At 46.8% G+C, this 21,360-nt stretch overlaps 1 protein-coding gene and 1 pseudogene across 2 annotated transcripts in view; both read right to left on the bottom strand.

Annotated features, from left to right (window-relative positions):
- Positions 1–19,077, bottom strand: part of LOC136373271 (ras-related protein Rab-7a pseudogene) — a 47,964-nt pseudogene extending 28,887 nt beyond the window's left edge.
- The window catches only part of LOC136373268 (E3 ubiquitin-protein ligase KCMF1-like), a 124,462-nt gene that overhangs the window by 33,203 nt on the left and 69,899 nt on the right, over positions 1–21,360 (bottom strand). The window lies entirely within an intron of this gene.

The following is a 21,360-nucleotide window of genomic DNA, read 5'->3' as shown; positions in this document are numbered from 1 at the left end:
CAAGGTATGTAAGAACAGAATCCATTTCTATTACAAAAGTAACAGGAAAGTCCCAGGAACTGACTGTACTAGAAGCCGAAGTGAGTTTAACTGGGAGCGAGTGGCAGAAACACCCTATCGCAACTGGCCCAGAGGCCCCATGCATCCTCAGCATAGACTATATCAGGAATGGATATTTCAAAGATCCAAAAGGATATCGTTGGGCTTTTGGAATAGCCGCAGTGATGAAAGAAGACATCAGACAATTGAATACCTTGCCTGGTCTCTCAGATAACCCCTCTGCTGTGGGACTGCTAAAAATAAAAGAACAACAAGTACCAACTGCCACAGCAACAGTACACCGTCGGCAATACCGCACAGACAGAGACTCTGTGATCCCCATACATGAGATGATCCGTAAACTGGAAAGTCAAAGGGTGGTCAGTAAAACCCGTTCACCTTTCAACAGCCCGATTTGGCCGGTGCGTAAGTCCAGTGGAGAATGGAAGCTGACAGTGGATTATCGTGGTCTGAATGAAGTCACGCCACCACTGAGCGCTGCTGTGCCAAACATGTTAGAGCTTCAATACAAGCTGGAATCCAAAGCAGCAAAGTGGTATGCAACCATTGATATCGCCAACGCCTTCTTCTCCATTCCTTTGGCAGCAGAGTGCAGACCTCAGTTTGCCTTCACCTGGAGGGGCGTGCAGTACACCTGGAACCGACTACCCCAGGGGTGGAAACACAACCCCACCATCTGCCATGGACTGATCCAATCTGCACTGGAAAAGAATGAGGCTCCAGAGCATCTGTAGTACATTGACGACATCATCATATGGGGGAATACACCAGAAGAGGTCTTCAAGAAAGGAGAGGAAATCATCCAAATTCTGCTGAAAGCTGGTTTTGCCATTAAAAGAAGCAAGGTTAAGAGACCAGCTCAAGAAATTCAGTTCTTGGGGGTCAAATGGCAAGATGGTCATCGCCAAATCCCCACAGAGATAATCAACAAGATCACAGCCATGTCCGCACCTACCAACAAAAAAGAAACACAAGCTTTCCTAAGTGCCATAGGCTTTTGGAGGATGCACATTCCTGAGTACAGTCAGATCGTGAGCCCTCTCTACTTGGTGACCCGCAAGAAGAACGATTTCCACTGGGGGCCTGAACAGCAACAAGCTTTTGTTCAGATCAAGCAAGAGATTGCTCATGCAGTAGCCCTGAGCCCAGTCAAGACGGGACCAGATGTGAAGAATGTGCTTTACTCCGCAGCTGGAAACAATGGTTTGTCTTGGAGCCTTTGGCAGAAGGTGCCTAAAGAAACTCAAGGCCGACCATTGGGATTCTGGAGCAGAAGTTACAGAGGCTCCGAGGCCAACTACACTCCCACAGAGAAGGAGATCTTGGCCGCCTATGAAGGAGTTCAAGCTGCCTCAGAAGTAATTGGCACTGAAACACAGCTGCTTTTGGCACCCCGACTGCCAGTGCTGGGGTGGATGTTTAAGGGAAAGGTTCCTTCCACACATCATGCCACCGATACCACATGGAGCAAATGGATTGCCCTCATTACACAGCGTGCCCGCATTGAAAACCCAAATCGCCCTGGGATTCTGGAAGTTATAACGAACTGGCCGGAAGGTAAAACTTTTGGATTATCGTCTGAAGAAGAAGAAAAGTAAGTAACACGCGCTGAAAAGGCCCCACCATATAATGAACTACCGGAGACTGAAAGACGATACGCTCTGTTCACTGATGTCTCCTGCCGAATTGTAGGAGCTAACCGGAAATAGAAAGCTGCAGCATAGAGCCCCACACGACAAGTTGCACAAGCTACCGAGAGACAAGGTGGATCGAGTCAAGTTGCAGAGCTTAAAGCTGTCCAGCTGGCTTTGAAAATTGCTGAACGAGAAAAGTGGCCGAGGCTTTATCTCTACACTGACTCATGGATGGTAGCTAATGTTCTGTGGGGATGGCTGAATCGCTGGAAAAAGGCCAATTGGCAGCGCAGAAGAAAACCCATCTGGGCCGCTGACATTTGGCAAGACATTGCCGCCCGAGTAGAAAGGCTAACCGTGAAGGTTCAACATGTGGATGCGCATATACCCAAAAGCCGGGCTAATGAGGAGCATCGCAACAATGAGCAGGTAAACAAAGCTGCCAAGGTGAAAGTATCACAAGTGGATCTAGATTGGCAGCACAAGGGAGAATTATTCCTAGCTCGTTGGGCCCATGATGCCTCTGGTCATCAAGGAAGAGATGCAACATATCGATGGGCCCGTGACCGAGGGGTGGACCTCACTATAGACAGCATCTCACAGGTCATCCACAACTGTGAGACCTGCGCTGCAATCAAACAGGCCAAGCGAATGAAGCCTCTGTGGTATGGTGGACGATGGCTGAAGTACAGGTACGGAGAAACCTGGCAAATTAACTATATCACCCTTCCCCAAACACGCCAAGGAAAGCGGTACGTGCTGACCATAGTAGAAGTCACCACTGGATGGCTGGAAACCCATCCTGTGCCTCATGCCACTGCCCGGAACACCATCCTGGGCCTTAAAAAACAAATCCTCTGGAGACACGGCACCCCTGAGAGAATTGAGTCGAACAATGAAACCCATTTCAAGAACAACCTTATAAACACCTGGGCTAGAGAACATGGTATTGAATGAATATACCACATTCCTTATCATGCACCAGCTGCCGGGAAAGTTGAACAGTGCAACGGACTATTAAAGACTGCCCTGAAGGCACTTGGTGGAAGAACCTTCAAAAATTGAAAACTAAACTTAGCCAAAACCACATGGATAGTTAACACCCGAAAGTCTATCAATCGAGGTGATCCTGCTCAGTCTGAACCCTTACACACAGTGGATAAAGACAAAGTACCTGTGGTACACATGAAGGGCATTTTAGGAAAAAGTGTTTGGATTAATCCCACTTCAGGCAAAGGCAAACCTGTCCATGGGATTGTCTTTGCTCAAAGACCTGGCTACACTTAGTGGGTAATGCAGAAAGATAGAGAAACCCGTTGTGTACCACAGGGAGACCTAATTTTAAGTGAGAGCAGTGTGTAAGGTTTCATTCTGTATGTATATATGCATTCATCTGTAAAAATGTATTGATTTAGGCATGTTGTAGATGGTAATAAAATAAGGGGTAGATTGTCCTGGGTTGTAGTTTAGGGTGTATTCTATCACCATCTTCAGTTAATGGCCCATCAATGCCTTTTGCATGACTCAGAGATAACTCCCTCCGGGAGTTATCTCTCTCTTTAATGGGCCATTAAGGCTCTCTTCCATGACTCATCATCCCATTGTAAGATGCTCCGCCCATGAGGAAGAGCCAAGCATTCTCACCTGGATATAAGCTGGGATTTGGGACAGTAGAAGCAGCCCTCACCCACTGGATTCCCAGAAGACCGAAGCTACCAGACCTTTCTACAAGATTTCTGTTTCAAGAAAACCACCTCGTCTAAACGGTCTCCATCACCCTGATCAGGTTGTATTCTGACTGTGTCACTGGTTTTTTCTTTTTTTGTATTTATTTTATTTTATTCTATTTTATTTTTTCCTTTTCTTCTCATTAAATTTTATTTCTAACTTAGAGCTCTTACTTGGTTTGTTTTTAAACCACAACACTGACTTATTCCTGATTGCTGTCAGTTTTTTGTTTCACTACATATATAGTTTTGTCTTGTTATTCCCTTCATGTTCTTAGCAACAGACATGCATGCTGATTTTAACACAAAAAACAAAACAAAAAACAACAACAAAGAAAAGGGAATAGGGGGAATTTAGTGCCTTGAGAAAGTTGAATAATGCAAGATGTGCATCAGAACTTTAGACAAAAGATAATTTTGAATAATGTAATACTTATGTTAGAAGTTGGAAAAAGGGTTAGAAATCCAAATTTCAATTTTGAGCTCAGATCACATCTGCCAGAGCCTCTATGTGTTCAGATCTACCACATTTTTGGTTGTAATCTACATGCAATTGGAAAACAAGTAACTGAAAAAACACTGTAACCTAGTGTGGTGGTTTTGCATGAATGTGAAAGCTTTTTTTCCTAAGGAAGTTCTAGCATGGATTGACAGCTTGGCTGACGAACAAGAGTATTGTATACGTCTCTAGAGACTCAGTCTTAAATCAAAAGTCCCAGGTGATCCAGCCACCTTTCCTTTTCTGGCTGGCAAGGAGCTAACATCACCTCATAAGTCAGAAGTTCAGACTAGGCCCCCCGGGGCCAGGTCCAGCTAGGCCGGGAGGGGGGGGGGAGGCCCTGCCTGTGGGAGAGCTGCCTGGGCCGGCAGTGTCCCCTCTGTCCTCTGGAAGTGTCCCCTCTCTCCTCCAGCTCCTCCGATGGGGAGGAAGATTTTGGATCACCAGGGGCTGCAGCAGCCGGGTTCTTGGCTTGGCTGACAGAGCCTCTGGTCCGAGGGAGAAAAGACTTTTGAGAACTTTTCTCCAGAGCTCCAGGGAGCTGATCCAAGTTTAAATTACTTTACATCGGACCAGAGGTAGAGGAGGGTCTTGCATCAGCGTTCCTGAGCATACTCCCTCTTCCCCTTCCGCCCCCCACCATCACCTGCAGCATTGAAGTTCTGGGAGTCAGCTGGAGAGGAGAAAAAAAAGACTCTGGGCAAAGACTTTAACCCTTTTCCCTCCTTCATGGAAGACAGAGTGATTTGAAATGTAGAGAGACAGCATTGAGACAAAGTCAGTGAAAGCACTGAGGAAGACTATTGGAAGTTGGGATGGAGGAAGTGTTTTTGTAATAACATAATGCTGCTTGGGGGAATGCAAGTTCTAGACAAAGGGCTGTGTGTACTGATACACATGAGATTTAATTGAGAATTTTGAATAGAATATGTCCCCAACTCCTGGGAAAGAATAAGGAGGTCTCTATTTCATTTGAGATAAAGATGATTTAAGAGATAGAAGAAGTGAATCCTTGTTTTGTACTAGAAAAGCATTCTTAAAATGATACCCCAAACATGCAGAGGCCCATAAGCAGCTTGGGAAACAGTTATATGGGTGGGACTGCACAGAATCTGCAAAATTCTGGGCAGTTGCAGATTTGCGACATTGAGAGCCACCAGACCTTTTCTTGTGGCATGTTCTCCATAACTCTAGAGAGGCTCCTCTCCCAAGGTGATGTAGGATCATGTTAAAATGGTGGCAACTGACTGAAAATCATAGTTTTCTCTCTGTGTTGAGTGGGAAAGTTTGGGGGGGGGGGGGAGGTGTTTGAATGTCTCTTTTTTTCTCTCTCTCTCTTTCTTTAGTGTATGTTAATAAAATCTATCTGTTTTTACTTTTACTTTTTTCCCAAAATCCTATCTCCCAGTTGGAAAACAAAATTTGACAAACATGAAACCACAATGTAGGAGATGGCTAGCTGCGAGAGGTCACATAAACAATCTGCAGCTGGATAGCAACAGGATGCTGGTCAGCCCTTATCTTTACAGCCCTTATCCTTAGACAGAGACATTGTGTCTCTGGGGTCTCTGGGATGTAACTTCTGGGTAAGGTCAAATGTATAGCAGAAGCCATAGGAATGCAGAGGTGGGAGTCAGATTCGCGCTTCTTCATTTAACCAATAGTATGCTTACTTTTAGTTTTATGCATGAGCTTATTAGGTGTGCTATAAATTCTGTAAACGCTTCTAATAAACTGAGTCTTGCTATTCAATCGTATCGACTTGTGGCATTTCTCCAGCCGACCGTGACACAATGGTGACCTTGACGAGATAAAAATGAACGGACCATGGCTGGTAGGCACATGGGGGATGGGTCCTTTTAGCAGCGAGGAGGGCGAAAAGCATCAAGGTGTCACGCCCCAGACGACCTCAGCGGAGGGTCCGGTTGTTAAGTGCTGCCGAAGACCTTGCAAAGCTGCAACAGCGCTGACGAGAAGGATGGAGAGGCAAGCAGCACATGATTTATTCTCTTGCTTTTTAGAAAAGCTTGAGATTAAGGACATAGATCTCCGTAAGGAGTTCCCAGGGCTGCTAACCTACGGAGATGCACAGGGGTTCTTTCTGAATCCCCATACAATCCATGAGCTAAGTGAGTGGCGCAAGTTTGGTGATAAGGTACGGAAAGCCCAGGACGTCCATCCGCCGTGTGCTGATACAAGGACAGCAGAGAGTTTAGAGGCTAGAGGCGGGACCGCCCAGTTTGAAAAGTGGGGCCGCGGGGGTCTACATTGAGTGGAGAAGACGGCTGCAGTAAGCTGAACTTGTGAAACAAAGAAACAGAAGGGAAAAGATAAAGATAAAAAGTTTCAGGCAGCTACATAGCTCATCTCAAAAATTCTCTCTAAGAGGTGAAACAATTAAAGACAATGACTAGCACTATGGGCTAACAAAACAAAAAAAACCAAACCAAAACAAAACAAAAAAATGTAGCCAGATCATCACTCATGTTTAGTGAGACAGAGTGGAGAAAATAGGAGAAATACTGTGGGACTGTATCATTTGTAGGCGAAAAAGACAGAAAAAGGGCTCGGGAGTTCAGTGTGGTTTGGGAAAAAAGTTTAATTACCTGGGGACTTTCTTGGCCGAAAACAAAGGCTGCCGAGACTGCCTGACTGCTGAGATCACCATTCAGGCTTTTAACGGGATGAGGAATGACGCAAAGAGATGCAAAAGTCCTCCAAGTTTTGCGAACTTTTTCAGTGTTGGTAACCCCTGTCCCGAGAAAAGCACAATGCCTGCTGCTCTGCTGGACCGTGTGGCTCCAGGAGTGGAAGTTCACTCGCCAGCTCCGAGAGCGAACTGACCGATCAGGAAGTGGCACAGCCACCAGACCCTGAGGGCGTGGTGAAACACGAGAGGTCAGGCGGAGCTGAGAGCGACAAGGGGGGCTGCCATCGGGGACGACACAGGAGACCGGAGAGAGGTGGCGGCAACAAGCGAGGCAGCGGCGCAACCCCCTCAATCACAGCACAGCACCGCAACAAAAGTGGGGGACAGAGACGGTGAGAGAGGCGACAGCGGATGGTGTCCCCCCCCCACCATGATCAGCGAGGAATGGAAGAATTCCAGCTCTTCAGCTTCAGCACAGCACCACAAAACTTGAGCCCCCACTCCTCATGAAGGAGAGGGAGAAATGTGAAAACCACTAAATGCTTGCAGAGCAGGTGCCATGATCACAAGCAAAGTACACAAAAGAAAATGCAGTAATAATTTATTTTTGTTGAAATAAAAAATGAAATTTTTAATTGTAATAATTTGATGTACTTAAATCCAAGTTAGATTCTGTTTTATTATTTTATTAGTATTAAAAAATTATTTTTATGTGGTTTGTTTTAGGTTTAAGGCTTTTAGGTTTAAGGTTTAAGGTTTTTAAGTTTTTAGCTTTAAGGCTTGTTAAGTATAAGTTACATTTAAGATTTATGAAGTTTAAGTAATAATAAAATTTATTTTAAGTTTAAGCTTTGATAGGTATAACTTAAGATCAAGGTTTTTAAAATTTAAGTAATAATAGAAGTTTAGGCTTTGATAAATATAACCTGGAATTGAGATTTTTTAAAGTTTAAGTAATAATAGATTTATAGTTATTTGTAAGGTTTTTGTGTTTTAAAATAAGAAGTAAGTTAAGTAAGTTAAAATAAATAAGTAAGTTAAGTAAGTTAAATCAGGTTTAAGATAGGTATTTGAAAGACATGTCTTGTTAATTGATTGAGTATTTTGTTATTGCTTTTGTTAAAAGCTTTATTTTAAAAATGTTTAAAGAAATATAACTCTAAGATAAAGCCAAAGTCCTGGCCACACTTTGACTTTAACTAGAGGAGACTTTTTCATCAGCAAACCCAGATGTTTTCTGCACAACAAAAACTAAATACAAGTCACTTTGACTTGACAATTTGATGTAATATATATGACAGCTGAACAGACTTTTGTGATAAACTTGGGGAGCCTTACTCGAGGAGGTTACCTAAGCCCTCCCTGAAAAGGAGTTTTTCAGCTGTTGCAGAATCTGGGACAATGAGATAATATTTTGGTAATTGACAATCATCCAACTTTATATGTGTTATTATTACAATTCCTTTGATAGCTAACCCAATCGGAATCCATTCACCAGAAGCTGCAGGACCTACAACATCGTGTGCAGCTTTTGAAACAAAATAATGAGGTTTTTTGGAATAAAATTTGATCAATGGGGAATAACCGGTTGAATGAAGGAGATATTACAGATGAGATTAGTCATTTTGCTTATAATTTGCTTTATATTACTTGTACTGCCTTTCTTGGTGTCATGCTTGCAAAATATGCTTATGAAAATTGCCAGCCAATCATTTAACCATGCTATGCTTGCCCAACAGAAAAACAGGCGATATGTAGGAGATGGCTAGCTGAGAGAGGTCACATAAACAATCTGCAGCTAGATAGCAACAGGATGCTGCTCAACCCTTATCTTTATAGTCAGAGACTGTGTCCTTGAGGGTGCTTCTGGACAATATCAAATGTGTAGCAGAAGCCATAGGAATGCAGAGGTGGGAGTCAGATTTGCGCTTCTTCATTTAACCAATAGTATACTTACTTTTAGTTTTATGCACGAGCTTATTAGGTGTGCTATAAATTCTGTAAACGCTTCTAAATAAATGGAGTCTTGCTATTCAATCGTATCGATTGTGGCATTTCTCCTGCCGACCGCGACAGGAATGCTTCCACCAGTTATTCCTTTTGGTCTGTGGAGATGGGCATGGCCCGCAATCCCGAGTGGTGCATTTGGTGGACCACATTGCTTGGGTGGCTATGTTTGCTCCTAACAGTAGTGAGTTGCTGGATTGGACAATTTGGAGAGCGGGACATGGCAAGAGAACTAAAGGAGCGATCACAGGCTTAGGACCTGATTGTGGCCATCACAAAGTCTTTGGGTGCTCCAGCACGAATGGTGGCATCGATCGTTACTCCAGGTGTTGTTGCTGCTCAATCTTTGACTACACTTGGTGGGTTGGGATGGTGGACAGCTGAGCAGCTGAATATAACTTCAGCTGTTTTTGGTGGGATGCTCACTAATGTAGATAGTATTAGACACAGCACACTGCAAAATAGAACTGTTATAGAGTTTTGCTATTAGCTCACAGGCACGTGTGTGAAAATTTTGAAGGAATGTGTTGCATGAACCTCTCTGACCATTCTGCATCCATTCACAGGAAAATTAAGCAACTACAAGATAACATGAAGAAGTTGACTGTTGATGACTGGGGCTTGGATGAATGGTTTGAGGGGTGGGAAATCACTGGATGGTTGAAGGATGTTATGGAGGGAGCTTTGTTGCTACTAGTAGTCATTGTTTTGTTGCATTGTATTATTTCATGCACTGTGGAGTTGGTGGCTCGCTTGGTGGAGAATGCAGTGGGGAGGGTTTGGCTGGTGCAAGAAAAAAGGGGGAATTGTAGCAATGTATTTGTATAACAGGCCATTCTGATGCACCAGCCAAACTGTTTGTGAGTAATCTTATCAAACCACCTGCAGTTTTGTTATTAGAGCTCTCAGCAAGAAAAAAGAAGGGGGAATTGTAGCAATGTATCTGAATAACTTAGGCCATTTACTGTACCGGCCAAAGTGTTTGTAGGTAAGAAGCCACCCGCAGTCTTGTTTTTCAGGGTTCTCGGGAATTCGTCAAGGCTACTGGAACAACAGGTCTAAAATAAGGACAAAGAGCCTGAGAAACCGTCCACAAAAAACCACAAAACTTAGATAGAAGACACACATTGTGATGATGGACGCTTGACCGATTGGATGACCTGAAGGATGTGTGCCTGCCTTATGAACAAGTAGCTTAGCCAACCCAGAGATGCATGCCCATGTGGACAGTAGATCTAAAATCTATATCTGCCATGTAATGTAAACAATAAAGGGCTTCTGTTGGAATCATAATGACTCATTTATTCAGTGGCCCATTTTCTCCCCTGCAGACACTACCTATAAGTGGGTGGATCTCATCATGGACAGTATTTCTCAGGTTATCCATGACTGTGAGACGTGTGCTGCGATCAAGCAGGCCAAGTGAGTGAAGCCCCTATGGTATGGTGGGTGGTGGGCCAAATATAAGTATGGAGAGGCCTGGCAGATTGATTATATTCCACTGCCCCAGACACGCCAGGGTAAGTGCTATGTACTCACAATGGTAGAAGCCACCACAGGATGGTTGGAAACCTACCCTGTGCCTCACGCTATGGCCTGTAACACCATCCTAAGCCTAGAATAGCAAGTCCTTTGGAGGCATGGTACCCCTGAGAGGATTGAGTCAGACAACAGGACTCATTTCAAGAACAGCCTTATCAACATCTGGGCAAGGGAACATGGCCATGACTGGGTGTCCCATATCCCTTAACATGCACCAGCTGCAGGCAAAGTGGAGAGGTAAAATGGACTGTTAAAAATCACCTTGAAAGCATTGGGTGGGAGATCTTTTATAAATTGGGAGCAGCATCTAGCAAAGGCCGCCTGGTTAGTTAACACCCGAGGTTCCACCAACCGAGCAGGTTCTGCCCAACAATCTCAGGCCCTGCATACAGTAGACAAAGTCCCAGTAGTACATATGAGAGGTTTGTTAGGGAAAACAGTTTGGATCAATTCTGCCTCGAGTACAGACAAACCCATTTGTGGGGTTGTCTTTGCTCAGGGACCAGGTTGCACATGGTGGATAATGCAGAATGATCGAACAACATAGTGTGTACTTCAGGGAGATCTGATTGTTGGGTGATAACCATTTGTATATATCACTACTGAATGTCAATGACACTGTATATAGCTGCATACTGTATATATGTATATTTATATATATATGTATATAAAAATGTATGTGTGTGTAGAGTTAGAATATATATTAGTTTTGGTATTAAGCTGACGATCTTGGGATAAGGGGTTTTACTAGGGTGACTATGATGCTTGTATCCCCAATCATTTGTTCTGTGTGTGCTGTATGTTGTGTCCTGTACCTTTAAGACTGGTTCTGAGAGTAAAGCAGGGAAAGAAGTGCACAGTTCGTTTTGAAAAACAGTGTTCACTCCTCTGCATTTTTCTTCTTCCTCGGGATGGTGTGTTTGTCAGATGCACGGTCAGTGGCCAGAAAGAGTTTTGTTTTTTTTTTTCCCTTTTAATTAGTTTAGATAGCTGAAGCAAAGAAGCTTCCAGGAATTTTTTTTTTCCTTTTTCTTGGGACTGTTTAAATCTGCTCTGGACTGAAAAACCCAGAGGAGGACTGGGATCTCACGCCTGTGGCCCACTGGGCCTGGACCTCGGCATTTTCCAGTGCTGAAGGGACTGGGACTGATAAGAGACTAAGAGAGCTGAGCTAACTCTCAGGAAACACTTCTCTCAGTTTTGCCATCTCTCTTCGGAGTCGAGTGAGGTTTTATTGTTTCATATTATGAATTCCTTATGCTTGTGGGCATTTTATTTGTTAATTGAATAGTTTTTTCCACTTTTCTCTGAGGAAGTTCTTTTCCCAGACCAGCTGAGGGGAGGGGCCATTTGGGTTTGCTCTCCAGTGGAACCCCATTCAGATATTTCCTCCCAAATTTGCCCTAAACCAGGACAGAGGTGAAATTTCTTAGAGTGGCTTTATGATGCTTGTATCCCCAATTGTCTGTTCTGTTTATGCTGGATATTAAGTGCTGCACCTTTAAGACTGGTTCCAAGAGCGAAAGGGGAGAAGAGAGGAAGCACGCAGTTTGTTTTCAGAACTTGCACTTGCTCCCCCGCATCCTTCTCACGGACTGCGTTGTCTGCAGCACGGACATGCAGGAGAGAGCTCTCCTTTGCTTTTAGTTAGTTTTTTAGCTAGATGAAGAAGAGAAGTTCCCTGGACCGTGGTTTTTCTTTTTCTTGGAACTGTTCAAACCTGCTCTGGACTGAAAAACCCAGAAAAACACCAGGAGCTCACGCCTGTGGCCCACCAGGGCCCAGGACAGCATTTTCCAGCGCAGGAGAGACTGATAATAGACAGAGTGAGCCAAGCTACACCCCACAAAAAGGACTTTCTGAATTTGCCATCTCTTCAGAAAAGCGAGAGGTTTTATTGCTTAATTTTTTTTTTATTTTTTTTTTTAAATGCTTGGGGACACTTTGCTTGTTAAAAAAACAGTTTTTTCCACTTTTCTCCAAGGAAATCTTTTCCCAAACCAGTTGGGGGAGGAGCCACTTGAATTTGCTTTCTAGAGGGACCCCATTTGGAGGTTTCCTTCAAAATTTGCCCTAAACCAGGACAAATTTGAATCATTACTTTTGATATTTATATAACTTGAATCATAGCTTTTTATACCTATATACACTGATATAAATAACTTTCTATACAATGTAATCGCTACTATATAGTTAACTAGTTGCCTAATGCTGAATAAACAAAAAAAAAAAAAAAAAAAAAAAGGGAAAAAAACTTCACCAAGTGGTAGTTTCAGAGATAGATTAGTACTAATGAAAAATTGGCAAATTTAAAGCCAGTTAGCCACAAAATAAAGAATTTAGGCCAGTTAGTGTTGTGGAATTCCTTAGAGAGCAAGGACATGATTTATACTTGGAGTGAAGGTTGACCAATCCCAGACTGGGCCCTTTGGCCTGCAGGGCCTATGGGCCTCTGGGGTTCACGGGGCCTGCAGGCCTCGATGGAGCAGCAAAAATTCACAGTTATGGCACAGCAAAAATTCACATTTCACATTAAGGTGTCCCAGGGGAATAATGGGTTTCTAAATGTAGAATTGTAGCACTGACAATTTAACCACCTTAAGACCAAGAGAAATAAGGCTTGTTTGCATTCTTTGTATGACCTGTAATTGTAAACTGTGTTGTGAATCTATATAATTCGCTGTCGGTAAACAATAAAGGGGAGAACGATATGGTAGCCGGATTGGTTAGACGTGTCTTTTTCTCTGTCCGACCTTTGAATAATTAAGAGTCCCTTGCAACACAGTGGTGCCTGAGCACAGGGACCCTACGCTTCAATGCGGGAAGTGCCTGGACGCAGGCAAGTGAGTGCCTGGACGCGGGCCGACTCTTTGATGCAGAATAAGAATTGCCGGAACACGCTGGACACGGGCAATTAAGTCAGCTTAACGCGGGAAAGATAAGTACCCAGACACAGGATTGTATCGCCTGTACGCGGGAAGACTCCGTCTTTGTTTCTGGACCGAGCTCGGCGAGGGGTTGGACTCGGCAGGGGAGGCAAGAGTGGGAGCTGGGAGGTCGGAAGGTGTTCGCTCAGTTTGAAAAGTGAAGCTGCAGCTACACGCCGTGGTGGTGAGGTAAGCTACGTATGCTGTGGTGGTGAAACAAGGTAACAGAACAGGAAAAAGTTGTGGATAGAGATTTGCAAGCAGCGACACGGCTCCTCTTGAATATTATCTCTAAGAGAGGTGAAAAACTGAAAGAATCTGATTTAGAACAATTAGCACTATGGGCCAGGAAGCGAGGGAAGCTGACCAGACCATCACTCGTCTTTAGTGAGACGGTGTGGCGAGAGATAGGAGAAATGCTACGGGATTGTGCTATTGGAGGTGGGAAGGAAGGAAAGTCCGCTCAAGAATTGGGAGTGGTGTGGAAAAAGACTTTAGTGACCTTGCAAACGCTTTCAGCTGAGATAAAGGCTGAGGAAGCCGCAATTCGAGCTCTGGAGGGGGCAGGGGACGACAGTGCTGAGGCACAAAAATCCTCCAAAATCGGTGCAGAGACCAAAAGCACGGAGGTGCAGAAATCCTCAGAAATCACAAGATTTTTCTGTGTTTACAACACTCATCCTATGAAGGGGGCACGGGCTCCAGCAAGCCCCATGTTGCAGGATGTAATCCATCATGTTCAGGAACCGGAAGTTCCCCCGTCCTCTCTGAAACAAACTAAGACCGATCAGGAAGTGGCGCGGCTGCCAGAGTCTGGGGGTGTGGTGGAAGATGAGAAGGCAGGTGGAGCTGTGGGCGAAAAGGGGCTGGCACCTGAGACAAGACAGGGGGGCGGAATTAGAGGTGGAGACCGAAGTGTGGCGTCACAGCCTGTTTCCTCCCCTGAAACCCAGGGAGCAGTGGGGTGCGCGGGAAGAGGGATGGCCCTGTCTCCCATGGTGGCGGCAGCAGGAGAAGCAGCGCCATGGCCAGCAACTCACACACAGTCCTCCGCAACAGCTGCACAGTGTCCTCTTCCTCATGATTCAGACTCACACTCCAAAATATCAGAGGAAAAGGGACTCAAATGTAACCTTCACAGCAAGCAGCAATCCCACAAAACATCACAGCGTGCGAAGGACTTACAGCAAATCATAGCTAAGCTTGCTGAGTTATCCACCCAACAGGATCAACTGGGAAGGCAAGCACAGCATTGGTCACAGAGGGAGCACAACCCTCCCCCAACCGTGCCGACAGCTCCTCCTGCACCGACAATTTTCCCTTTTGCCGAGCAGGTGTCGCTACCAGCTATGCCAAGTAATACCATTGAGAAATGCTGGGCTACAGTCAGTAAAAATGTCAAATGGAGATTGGGAAACTGCTGGTGCTCTGTCCTGTCCTGTTATCATCAGTAATGGGAATGCTACTTGGGAACCTCATGAGTGGAAGGTGCTTCAGTCAGCAAAGCAGTTAGAAATTATGGGATCAGATCAGAAGCAGTCAGAAATATTATTCAGTATATATTCATGGCAGATGTAGTGTGTCCTGCTGATTCTACTAGTATTGCCTCTTTGTTGTTATCTCCATCACAATTTCTCATTTTAGAATGAGAATGGAGGTGCTTGTCAACTGAAGAAGCCAACAGACATCAGACAGTGGGGGATCCATTATATGAGATCCAGACAGATATGTTGACAGGCCATGGACCTTACTCAAACTAATGTTCAGTTAACCTTCCCGGTGGAAATTCACCAGCTCTCTCAATCGCTGTCTTACAAGGCATTGCTTTTAGTCCCGGACAAGAAGAAGCCAGCACCCTACTCTAAGATAAATCAGGGTGCCACAGAACCTTATGAACAATTTATTGACAGACTCTCAGCTGCTTTGAAAGATACACCAGATGTGTCCCCAGAGGTACAAGAACATCTTTTTTTCTCTCTAGCTTTTGAAAATGCTAATTCACGTACAAGAACTATTTTAGCCACCCTTCCTCAAGGCAGTCCAGTGGATGAGATGTTACTTGTTGCAACCAGATCAGAACAAAATAACCAAACTGCAGCATTTACAGCAGCTGTCCAGACTGCCATGCAAAAACAGGGACACATCATTGCAGCTGCTTTGTCAGGTGGAAAAGGCAATCACTCTAATCGTAGCAACAAATCTTCACATAATAATAATAATAATAATAATAATAATAATAATAATAATAATAGCAGTAACAAACCAGCTAACAGTGTTTGCTACAGGTGTGGCAAAGCAGGCCATTTCAAACAGGCCTGTCAAAAGACTGTATGGTGTCACAAATGTAATACTGACACCCATGCCACAGAAGTTTGTCGTGTTTCGGCAAACTTAAAACGCAGCGCGCTGAGGCAGTGTGCAAGGACATAAATCAATGCCTTGACATACAAGACCTCGAGAATGGCTTCTTGGTAAAAAAAAAGCCTGCCACTTGGGGAAGCCTTGGGGTGGATGTATTAACAGCAGAAGAAGTTACCTTACAAGAAAAAGAAATAACCTTAATTCCTACTAATATCTATGGCCCAATGTACAGCACACTTTCTTGAATTGGTGGTTTGTTACTTGGAAGGTCCTCCACAAGCAAACAAGGTGTGATCGTGCTTCCAGGACTCATTGATGCAGACTTAACAGGACAAGTCCAAATATTAGCATATGCTTTGCAGCCACCTGTGACAATTCCAAAAGGCAGCAGAATTGCTCAAATTGTAGCATTTGAAAAATCTCCTGCCACATCGCCAGCGTCCATGAGAGCCAAATGAAGTGCAAAGAGGAGACAAAGGTTTTGAATCGACTGTTTATGAAGTTTTTCTTACCTTGAATTTAAACGACTGACCAATCAGAAATGTATTTTTGCAGCGTGGCTCCCATCGTATTCGCCGAAAGTTTCTGCTTGACACCGGCTCGGATGTTTCTATAGTGAACATAATATTTTGGCCATCTGCTTGGCCTTTAAAAGCTCCAGACACCCACATTGTGGGGGTGGGCGGAATGAAGATTCCTGCCATCAGCAAAGACCCTGTCAGTGTCTCTTTAGAGGACAATCAAGTTATTGTAACTCACTTATATGTCATGCCTTTACACCCAAAGCTTCAAGGATTGTTGGCCAGAGATGTGTTATCTCAGCTTGGCATAATGTTAAACACAGAACAGCATTTTCACTGACAGCCACTGCAGAGCAGCCGCCTGTGGTTGGATAGGGACAGGCGACGAGCGGAAGATCTCGGGCTGTAACGGAGAGGAAAGAACATACCCCAACCCCCTCTTAAGATAAGCTATCTCTAAAAGGAATGTAGACCCTCTACTAACATGTGCCAGTACTTTTCCACTCCAACTGCTAACCCAGGAAATGTAGCAATATCCTGTCTGACGTAGTAAAAGACCCCAGAGTATTTAAACTGCATTTTTTACTTAATAAAGGTCTTTGCAACCGTCTACCATATTGGTACTCTGCGTCTGTTGCATGGCCCGACCCACTCATGAAAGTAAAGTGGACGTCGTGCTGTATGTCTAAATACCAAAGCCTCCACTGTGGCAGAATAAGCAGACTGCGACAAGTGGTGCCGAAACCCAGGAAGAAGATACCTCGGAGGACTGGATCTACGCTTGGAAAAGACACAGCGGGCAGGAGTCAGCCGGTCCGATCTACTGCAGAGGAGAAGGAAAAGGGGGGACGCCCCAGGGACCCGCGAACGACATGGAGGTCATAGCAAAGGTCGTATGTAAGATTGCAGCCCACTCGGGAGTAGCGTGGGACAAAAGAGATTTATTTCTTGCTATTGCAAGGTTATCGGATCTAGGCGTTATAAAACGCCCCTTAGACATATTAAATTCAGAGGGGTGGGAGAGATATACAATTGCTCTAGCTGAAGATACAAAAGCCACCGGCAGCGGAAAAGTTTTAAAATCATGGGGAAAAGTTGAGAAAGTGTTGCGGAAAGCAATGGAAGAACAGGAAACTTGGAATGCTGCAAAAACGTGCATATTCGCGGCTAAGCAGCCGGGGAAAGGGGACCGAGGGGGTGCGGGACCCCACGGGGAAAACCAGGGAGAAGAAGGGGGGGGTTACAGTGCCGCGGAAACCCCAGGGGAAATGCGAGAAGCGGACGCGTTAACCCCCTCCCCAAATGCATGCCTAAAAGCCCCGGAGCCCACGGGGGAACCCTAGACCCTCCCGCGGGAGTCCTCGGATCCGAACCCCCCCGAAAAAACCGTGGTTTTCCCGATCGTTCCTCCCCGCCGCGTCCAGGGTCCGAGCAGCGACATTTCGCCAGGTCCGGCGGCGGCGCCGCCCGTGCGGAGCGGCGGCACCCCGGCGGGATCCGAAACCGTGGCCTCTCCAGCCACCGAGTCGTGGCGCGGGCGGGCGGAGGAGCGTGCGCGGCTCTTCTGGGAAGAACTTGCGCGGCAGGCGTGAGACGCCGAAGAAATAGCCACCGCTGCGGTGGGCATAGCAGCTCCGCAGTTACACCCCCCGCCATATGGCCAATATGGCGCCGACGGTCCGGTGCGGGGATGGGGCGACCAATCTCTGCTACCCCCCCCCGCCATGTGGCCAAGATGGCGCCGGCGACCCGGAGCGGGGGCGGGGCGCCACGTGGCGATGGAAACCCGGAAGTGCAAAACCCCGCGACTGAGCATGCATGGGGGGTCGGCGGAAATCCAGAGCCGCCGATCTACACAACGCATGCGCGGGAGAGCGGGGGGGGGCGGATGCGCGGTCAGGGTCCTCTCCCAATGTCACCTTGTAAGGGAGGGGGCGAGCCCAAGGGGAGGATGTGGGACTACCCCCGCGAAAGGCGCCGGTGTCACCCCCGGGCGGAAGGGGGGGGCCGGGCGTGGGAGGCGGAATGGAGCCGAAGCCGAGGGGACGTCCGAACCCACCCGCGGAAGGCGGAACGGGGGCTGAGCCCGACGAAACGGCATGGCAAAACGGAAGCTTATCACCAGTTCACTTCTGACACGGAAGGGAGCTACAGCTCCGCGACTAGCTCTACAGAGAGCTCCGAGTCCGATTCGGAAACGGAGATAACAGAATTTATAAGGTTTACAGCGAAACCGAGCAAAGCTTTTAACAATGTAAGGGAACAAACTCAGTGCAAATTAACCGATTGGGGGAAAATAAAACTTGCCTGCGCCGAATGGGAACCCGCGGCTGCAAAACATGCCTTCCCGGTAAGGGTCTCTGGTTCCAGACAGAACCAAAGACGCGCCTACACCCCGCTGAGTACAAAAGAAGTGCAGATTGTGGTAAAAGCGGTGCAGGAAAAGGGAATTAATTCAGCCCTGGTGTCCACACTGATCGATGGTCTTTTTAGCAATGATGATATGCTGCCTTTTGATATCTCACAAATAACCCATATGTTTTTTGATGGGGCAGGGCTGATTGTATTTCAGCAGGAGTGGTCAAACTTGTGCACAGCTGCCCTAGCTCAAGCCTCAGGGCAGGGACAGCCTCTCCATGGCTCTACCCTCTCCAGGCTGCTTGGCAAACATGACGATGTAGTCACGCCCCAAAACCAAGCCGCACACCTCACAGCAGAGGAGGTGAAAGCAACAACTAGAGCAGCTAGAGAGGCAATAAGAGCGGCCTCTCGGGGAGTGGACAAGCTCACACCATGGTCAACGATCAAACAGGGGGAAAGTGAAAGCTTTACACATTTTGTGGATCGTTTACAAGCTGCAATTGATTCATCTACCCTGCCTGCAGCTGCAAGGGGACCTGTGGTGACAGACTGCCTAAAACAACAGTGTAATACTGTAACCAAGGAAATCCTGCGCTCTCTGCCAGCAGGAGCTAGCTTAGCTGACATGACCAAACATGTGTTAAAAGAAGAACACCTAATACCTATGCAGGCAGCGGTTCATACCATAACCAATGCCATGGCATGCCTGAGGTGTGGCCAAGCAGGTCATGTAGCAGCAAGCTGTCCCCAGCCAGCACAGCGGCCCGTGGCAGCACCCCCGACCCAACAGTGCCAGAGACCCACCTGCTGGAATTGTGGAAAAAGGGGACACATGGCCAAGGAATGCAGATCCAGGCCCCAGGGAAACGGAAGGGGGAGGGGGCGTGCGGGCCATACTCAGCCTCCTCCCACTGCGAGATGGCCCAGCCTTCCCAATACCCAGTGGGGCAGGGGACCTTCATACCCCATATATATACAGGAACCAGTCAGTATCTCATCCCCGCCAGTCATTCAGTGGCAGAACAATGCACCACCACCAGCAGCAAATATGCACCATTCACCACCACAAACTGCTCCAGGGTCACAGGGTCAGCAGGGGACGTCCCAGAGTGGAACCCCTGGGTGGCCCTGGTCATGAAAGTAGGGAAGGAGCCCTTGAGGCTGTGGGGGACATGTCAACTCTATAGCAGTCAGGACCCTCACGTTTTAGGGCTTCAGTTTTTGGCAGACACTGGATCAGACTGCACCATTTTTCCTCAATCACACTGGCCCAGACATTGGCAAATTAAAGAAGTCCCTCCTGTGAATGGGGTGGGGGGACAATCCAGGGCATGGAAAAGCACCCAATTGGTGGCTATAACACTCCACACAAAAAAGGGACCAGAACAAACAGTTGCCATTTACCCTTACATTTTGCAGGATTCTCCACCCTTAATAGGAAGGGATGTCCTGGCTATGCTCGGAGTCAGGATGACAAATTTATAATGAGGGCCACTGCCTTACACCCTTTGCTGCCGATCAAATTGACTTGGAAATCATCAGATCCTGTATGGGTTGAGCAGTGGCCCCTGTCCGAGCCTCGTCTGGCAGCTTTATTAGAACTGGTTGAGAGGGAACTGCAAAAGGATCATATAGAAACCTCAGTAAGTCCATGGAACACGCCTGTGTTCCCAATTCCCAAAAGGTCGGGAGAGGGCTATCGCTTAGTCCACGACCTGAGGGAAGTGAATAAAACAATCCGACCCATAGGCCCAGTTCAGACACTGTTACCCATGAACTCAGCTATTCCTGAAGGACAGCCATGTGCAGTATTGGACATTAAAGACTGTTTCTTTTCAATACCTTTGCATCCTGAGGACAGGGAACGATTTGTCTTTTCCGTGGTTTTCCCGAATGGCAAGCGGCCCAGCCTGCGTTTCCAGTGGAAAGTGCTACCTCAAGGTATGGTCGACAGCCCAACCATCTGCCAGATCACCGTGGACAAAGCGCTGACGCCAGTCCGACACTCCTATCCTGCAGCCACCATCATCCAGTACATGGACGACATCCTGGTCTCAGCACCATCAGCGAGCCAAGTGGATCATCTGGTATCCAGGATCACAGAGATACTCCAGGCCAACGGCTTCGAGATTGCGAGCGCGAAGATCAAGAAAGGACCCTGTGTCACCTTCCTAGGAGTGGGAATCACAAGCTCCTACGTGACACCTCCTAAGGTGAAAGTCCACCGAGATGTCAAGACGCTCCATGACGTGCAACGCCTGGTAGGATCACTGCAGTGGCTTCGCAACATCGTCCTGATTCCTCCTGAGGTCATGGACCCTCTGTATGACCTCCTGAAAGGAAAGCACCCCTGGGAACCCAAGGAGCTGACACCGCAAGCAGCGAGCTCCCTCGACTTCATCGAACAGCAGATGTCCACTGGCACACTTGCCAGATGGAACCCAGCGATGCCCCTGGACTTATACGTGCACTTCACACCAAAGGGGGGAGTGGGAGCATTGGCCCAAGGACCTTCTGAAAAGGCCCGACCGATCCAATGGGTGGTCCTTGGAAGGCCTGCTCGTGCATTTTCCCCAGCAGTAGAATGCATCGCTAACCTCATCATGAAAGGCAGGAAACTCGCCTTGAAACACCTAGGGACCGAGCCAACGAGAATCCACCTTCCTTTTCGCAAGCAACCGACCATAGAATCAACCACAATCTCGGAGCATCTAGCCCTTGCTCTCATCGGATTTGGAGGAGAAATCTCCTACTCCACCAGACCACCTTGGACTCAGCTGCTGACCATAGTCGACATAGACTTGCCACCAAAGGTTATGGACAGACCACAGCCAGGACCAACAGCCTTCAGAGACGCTTCCTCCACTACTTCTACTGCGACAGCAGTGTGGCAGGTAGGAGAGCAGTGGCATTGCATCAAAGCATGTGACCCCACACTGTCAGTGCAGCAACTGGAAGCTACAGCAGTAACCCTGGCCTGTGGACTCTTCCAAGAGGAGCACCTTAACATTGTAACAGACTCTATATTCGTGGCAAGGCTCTGCCTAGCCATGGCAGGACCAGGTGTGTCA

The sequence above is a fragment of the Sylvia atricapilla genome, chromosome W (genome assembly GCF_009819655.1).
Source record: "Sylvia atricapilla isolate bSylAtr1 chromosome W, bSylAtr1.pri, whole genome shotgun sequence".
NCBI classification, from domain to species: Eukaryota; Metazoa; Chordata; class Aves; order Passeriformes; family Sylviidae; genus Sylvia; species Sylvia atricapilla.
This window is presented reverse-complemented; position numbering and strand designations above follow the sequence as displayed.